Genomic DNA, 7,500 nt, shown 5'->3' with positions numbered 1-7,500 from the left:
TTCCTCTTTATCTTCCTCATTTCTCCCTCTTTCTCTTCTTATCATCTTCTTTTCTCTTCTAGCATTTATCCTCTTTCCCTCCTTCCCCCTCTTATTCCTCAGCTCTTTCTTTCTTCTTCTCTTCTTCCTCTCCATCTTTCCTTTTCCTCATCTTTTCTCCTCTTATCTCTCTTTCTTCCTCTTCTTTTTGATCTCCAGCTTCCTCCTCCTCTTCCTCTTCTCTTCTCCTGTATTCAGTATTTCTTTTCCTCATTTCCCTCTCTCCCTCTTGCCATCTCTTCTCTGCTCTTCTCTTTACTCTTTCTTTCCTCCATTCATTCTTTTCTCTCTCCTCTTCTCTTTTTGTTCTTTTCTCTCCTCTTTTCCTTTCATTCTTTTCTCTCTCTCTCCTCCCCTCCTTTCTTTCTTGTCTCTCTCCTCCTCTTCTTTCTCTCTCTTGTCTTTCCTACTTCCTCTTCCTCAATGGCCCCTCAGTTCCTTGCAGTATTTTTCATCTGCCACCCCCTTCCTCTCTCCTCTTTTTTCTGTCTCTTCTTTAAGGATTTCTTGCCTCTTTTTCGTTCCTCTCTTTTCTTCCTTTTTCATTCTTCTCCCTCCATTTTTTTCTCCCTCTTTTTGTATTCTTTCATTCTTCCTACCACGTCCCTCACCTCTTTTTGCTCTCTCTCTCTCTCTCTCTCTCTCTCTCTCTCTCTCTCACACACACACACACACACACACACACACACACACACACACACACACACACAGCGTTAACCGCCCACGCAGTAATATGATACATTATTACTGTTCACAGCTTCAGTACTCTCTCTCTCTCTCCCATTTCATTTCTTTCCTCTTTCATTTCTTCCTACCCTCTTCCTTTCTTTCAGTTTCCATCATTTCCTTCCTTCCTTCTTTGCTTCTTTCTTTCCTTTCGTTAATCATTCCCTCATTCAGCACACATAGGCCTCCTATTTCCATATTAAACACTATTAATATGATGACCATTTTACCACAAACAACTGTAAAAACTTCCTTCCTTCTTTCCCTCCTTCATTCATTCATCCATCCTTCATTCATTCCTCCATCCATGAATCCTGCCCTCATTCATTCATCCATCCACCCTTCATTCATTCATTTACCCAACTTCCTTCCTTAATCCAACCATTCATCCATCCATCCATCCATTGTTCCTTCCTTCCTTCATCCATCCATCCATCCATCCATCCATCGTTCTCTCCTTCCTTCATTCATTCATTCATCTGTCCATCATTCCTTCTTTCTTTCATTATTTATTCACTTCATCGGCTCTTTCCTTCCTCCCTCTATCGTTTCCTTCATTCTCCCCTCCTTTAGTTTTTCTCACATTTTCCTTCATTTCTTCAGGTTTTACATTCATGCCTTCTTTTTTCCTTTCCTTCCTTCATTCCTTTCTGCTTTCCCATCCTTGTCCTTAACTGTTAGAAAAGTTTTGTTAGTTAAAACCTTCCCTATACCAAACAGTCACGAAAGGACCAAAAGGTTTGTTGCTGTTTGCTTTCCATTTTACTCCTTTGTACTCCTCTTTTACTTCCATCCATCCTTTCCTCCTCCTTTCCTCAGTCAGTTTTCTCCTTACTTACCTTCCTTCGTTTCTTCCTTCCATCCATCCTTTCACCAACTCTCTTTCTTTGCCGATCTCAATCTCTCTTTTCTTACTTTCTCCAGTTCGTCTCTGCTTTCTTCCTTCTCTCCTTCCTTCCTTCTTTTCTTCCTTTCTTACTTCCTTTCTTTCCTTCCTTCCTTCTTTCCTTCCTTCAGTAATCTTCCTAGTTCTTTACATTCCTCCTTTCTACACTTCTTTCATCAAGTCTCCGTTGTGTGTGTGTGTGTGTGTGTGTGTGTGTGTGTGTGTGTGTGTGCGTGCGCGTGCGTGTGCGTGCGTGTGTGCTTGTGTGCGTGTGTGTGTGTGTGTGTGTGTGTGTGTGTGTGTGTGTGTGTGTGTGAATCTCTTTTCAGTCTTCCTTTCCTTCCTTCGCTCCTTCCATTTTATCTTCCTTCCTCCGTATCCTCCTATCCACACGCGAAGACTGAGTACAGTGTTGAAGAAATTGAGGAGGAAGTCAAGTTCTCTCTCTCTCTCTCTCTCTCTCTTAATGCTATGTAAAAGGTCAAGGAAATACTGTGTGAAGTGAGGAAGCTCTGTGAGGCGTGGGAAAGATAATAGACCTGTGTGTGTGTGTGTGTGTGTGTGTGTGTGTGTGTGTGTGTGTGTGTGTGTGTGTGTGTGTGTGTGTGTGTGTGTGTGTGCGCGCGCGTGGGCGCGTGCGCGTGTGCGTGTGCGTGTGCGTGCGTGCGTGTGTGTGTGTGTGTGTGTGTGTGTGTGTGTGTGTGTGTGTGTGTGTGTGTGTGTGCGTGCGTGCGTGCGTGCGTGCTGGGGGAGGAGGAAAAGAGAAATTTGGGATGGAGGGGTGGAGAGAAGGAAAGGGAGGGTAGGAAGGAGAGCGAAGGACGGAGGGAAAGAGAAAGAGTGGAAACGGGGATGGTAAGAGGTGAATGAGGAGGGATGGGGAGGGGGCAGTTCGGGTTAACAGGCGAGAAAAGAGCTGAAGCGACTAATGATGATGATGATGAGGAGGATGAAGGTAACAGTGATGATGATGGTGATGCCGCTCCTGCTGTTGCTGATGACGATGATAATGACAATGACGATAATAATGGTAATGATTTCGACAACAACAACGATAAGGAAGCAAAATAAAGTCACCCCCCCCCACAACTACACAATCAGTCCTCCTCCATCACTGAACACAGGGAAGGAGGAGGGGACTGGGTGACGACAATTAGGGGTCACCTCGTTAATCAGGAGGTCATCAGCGCACTAACTGACACCCAACACAACCCCAGTATACTAAGCCTCCTCCATAAACAACCATCTCAACTGATTACAAACATAAAGCCAATCTGGCATCTTTCCTCCTGCACAATGTTTTTCTGGGGCATGATTACTTTTATTTTTTGGGGGGAAGGGAATAATTTTGAGGGAGCAGTTATTTTTTTTGGGTGGTAGTCTGTCAGTATAAATTATGGTGCTTAGAAGAATTTCATGTATTTTTCTTTTACACCTTACTCTGCCAATATACTTGTAAATCAGTTTCTAATACTGGTATAAGTAGTAGTAGTAGTAGTAGTAGCAGTAGTAGTAGTAGTAATGACAGAGACAATAATGGTGATGCTAATACTAATTATACTAATCATAAGTAGTAGTAGTTGTTGTTGTTGTATTTGCAATGACTGAAAATAATGATCATGATCATACTAATGGTACTAATGACAATCGGTAGTGTATTATTATTATTATTATTATTATTATTAATATCAGTAGTAGTAGTAGTGGTAGTAGCAGCAGCAGTAGTAGCAGTATTAGTAGTAGTAGTAGCAATAGTAGTAGTGGTAGTAGTAGTAGTAGTAATGACAGATAATAATGGTGATGCCAGTACTAATGATACTAATCATAAGTCGTATTAGCTGTAGTAGTAGTAGTAGTTGTTGTTGTTGTTGTTGTAATGACTGAAAATAATGGTGATGATCATACTAATAGTACTAATGATAATCAGTAGTGGTGGTGGTGGTAGTAGTAGAAGTAGTAGTAGTGGTAGTAGTAGTATTAGTAGTAGTAGTAGTAGTAGTAGTATAGCTGTAGTAGGTGTAGTAGTAGTAAAATAAGTACGGTAGTAGTAGTAATAGTAATAGTAGTATTGACAGTAATAATAATGTTAATAATAATACTGATCGTGCTAATGATAAGGAATAAAAAAAAAAATGCCAGACAACATAAGAACACACGGATCTTAAATTTGACTTTCTGTTATTTTGTTCTTACTTTTTTCTTGGAGGGAACAATCCTGTGGGGTTCTTGTCTTTGGTTCCTTCTTCTTTGCATAAATAACTGTTCACTTACAACACACCAACTGTGGGCTGGTTCTCTGCGTCACTCACCCATATTTTGGTACATAGAGTGTGATACTTTATCCAGAAAGAAGGAAACCGAAGGACAAAGATAAGGAGTGCGCGAGAGTCCATAGCAACTCTTCCTTAGCGATATATTTTGGATACGGCTGGTTAATATCCTTTTGTCCGTTATCTATGTTGTGTACGGATATATTGGATGGATCAGTATAACAGGTAGAGAGGGACACTAAGGTGTAATGAGCAAAATAAGTCACTTGGGAAAAGGTGTTAGGGAACTAACCTAACCGACGAGAATACGAGCCTTAGAGAGACTGTTACAGGACAAAAGACAGACTGTTACAGGACAAAAGACTGACTGTTACAGGGCCAAAGACAGACTGTTACAGGGCCAAAGACAGACTGTTACAGGGCTAAAGACAGACTGTTACAGGGCCAAAGACTGACTGTTACAGGACAAAAGACAGACTGTTACAGGGCCAAAGACAGACTGTTACAGGGCCAATCACTATCTACAGTCAGCATCAAGAGTACTGTCACTTCTCCTCCTACTCTCTCCATGGACATCAGAAAATAGTGTGGTTAATCTGCAGCAACGTACACTGACGGATTCATTTGTCGAGTTCACCACACTGATTGACAAAGCTGGTGGAGAAATGATGCAAAAGAGACGACAGGACTTTAAAATCTGACTGTATATACGGTAAAAAACAAGTACGGTACAGCATATGGTTCGTCCGATGCATTTCATAAAGTTTCAAGCATCTTCCATCCTAATACACAGACATATGCCCAGTCCTCGTTCGTAGTGCCATATTCTTTCGAACGTAATTCGTACATGTATTTATTGGCTTATTTATTTATTTATAGTCTGTTCATGCTGCGTACTGAGAGAGGAAAGATAAATATTGAATACAGAATAATATGAGAGGTAGGCAGACAATGAAATTAAAAGACCATAATGTAGCAAAATAAGTAAAGAAGAAGGACTAGGACAGTGTTAACTAATACAAATAAACAATCAGTGGCCTGCCCTACCATACATATACCATAGACAGTACTAAACAATCCATGGCCTACCCTACCATACATACACCATAGACAGTACTAAACAATCCATGGCCTACCCTTCCATACATATACCATAAACAGTACTATACAATCATGTATGGCCTACCCTACCATACATATACCATAGACAATACTGAACAATCCATGGCCTACCCTGCCATACATATACCATAGACAGTACTGAACTATCCTACCATATATATACCATAGACAGTACTGAACTATCCTACCATACATATACCATAGACAGTACTGAACTATCCTACCATACATATACCATAGACAATACTGAACTATCCTACCATACATATACCATAGACAATACTGAACTATCCTACCATACATATACCATAGACAATACTGAACTATCCTATATGACCAAAACTCTAGATAGAAACATGTGCTGAACATGTATAAGACCTGTTTGGAATTTCTGAATACTTTGACAAATGCGTCACTCATAGTATTATTATAGTGGTATTTTAAATGTTATTCATTTTTCAGGCTATTGTTAAATACATACATACATGCATACAAACATACACACACACACACACACACACACACACACACACACACACACACACACACACACACACACACACACATACATGGTGACTCAAAAACATATTGGAAAGTTATTTGGACAGAAAAAGAGTCAGCGGAGGAATCTTGTGGAAGTACTTGTCCATCTTGTTTTTAAATGTCTTAACTGAGATACTGTTCATGGTATCCGAGGGTAATCTGCTCCAGATATTTACTACTCTTTTGAAGATGTATTTTGCTTCATGGGACTGAAAACGCTTTCCCATAATTTTGCAGCCATTAGCCTACTCCTGGTTTGACTCGACTGGCCTATATCAAAATATCTATTCATGTCTAAGTTGTCTTATCCCTTCATGATTTTGAAAACTTCAACAAGGTCGCCTCTTAACCTGCATTTCTTTAGCCTAAATATTATAAGTTCTTCAAGGCGTTCCTCATATGGTTTATTTTTCAGTCGTGGTATCATTTTTGTGATTGCTGTATTTTCTCTAATTTTTCTATATCCTTTCTGTAGCACAGAGACCAGAATTGCGCACAATACTCGAGATGGGGGCGCACTAGCGAGTTGTACGAGGCAAGTATGACTTTTTCTGATTTAAACTCGAAAGTTCTTCCAGTGAAACTCACCAGATTATTTGCAGTTGTAACTGCTTCCGTTCTCTGCTTACTCGGATTTAGGTAATCTGGTATTATCACACCAGAATCCTTTTCATCGTCGGTATTTGATAACTGGATATTATTCATTTTGTAATTCACATGGACGTTGTTATTTCCAATATACTGTAAAGTACATCGCATTTTTCTATGTTAAATTTCATTCGCCATTTTTCTGCCCAGCTTGCCAAAGTATTGTCATTTTGTAACTGCCGGCATCGTAACTTTGAAGTTACTTTAATGGTTGTTTTAGTATCGTCCGAGAATTTGGATATTTTACAATTTAGACCCTCATTTATGTCGTTTATGTAGATCATAAAAAGGATCGGTCCAAGTACTGAGCCCTAGGGAACGCTACTAATCACATTACGCCATGTGGATTCCTTTCCGTTTATCACAACTCGCTGTTTTCTATCTGAAAGCCAGTCTTGTAACCATTTCTGCATATTTCCTTTTATTCCATGGGCTTCTATATTGCTTACGAGACGCTCGTGAGGGACAGTGTCAAATGCTTTCTGAAAATCGAGGTAAATTATGTCTAAGAATTATATATAAGATGATAAATATAAGAAGAAGCGGAGGAGGAGGAGGAGGAGGAATAATGTTAAGGTTCAAAGCTGGAGAGAATATCAAGGAGGATGGTCTGATGTGGAGAGGGGGTGCCGTAACTGAGTAGGGGTAAAAATATTTTGATAATTATTTGTTGTCTCTTCAAAGCATGCACCGTTAGGTTCCTTCAACCAGTAGACGTTTTGTTTTTGCTCTTTACTCTTCACTCTTCTTACTCTAATCTTAACTCTTTTTACTTTAATCTTTACTCATTTTATTCTAATCTTTACTCATTTTACTAAACTCTTTACTCTCCGTATTCTTTACTCTTTTGACTCTTTAATTTATTGTTTTTCTTTTTTCTTTTCCCTTTTTACTTCTAACTCTTTTTACTCTTTATTTACGACAAGGGAGTTCTTTATTTTACTCTTTTCACTTCAACTTGGAACAGATATTAGTCCTGCTTCAGCTTATTTCAAGTAACTAAAGGGTAGAATAAGACAATACTATGGCTCTACAATATCACCATAGCACTTCTGCGTAACTATTATTATATTACACTACTAATGTAATCTAGCATTCCAGAGAGATAGCAATTTTACGCCAAGTTAAAGGAATAAAGAGGATTTTGATGTACAGTATTCTTATCTCCTTTCCTGAGAGAAAATTACCGTCACAATGAAAAAATACTTAAGCAGTAGCGATAATATAAAAGTCTTCGGCCAGAGGGGTTAAATTATTTTTGCTATC

Source organism: Coenobita brevimanus, chromosome 112, assembly GCF_032717465.1.
Source record: "Coenobita brevimanus isolate Jiangsu-jjx chromosome 112, ASM3271746v2, whole genome shotgun sequence".
Classification (NCBI taxonomy): Eukaryota; Metazoa; Arthropoda; class Malacostraca; order Decapoda; family Coenobitidae; genus Coenobita; species Coenobita brevimanus.
Note: the sequence above shows the minus strand (reverse complement) of the source record.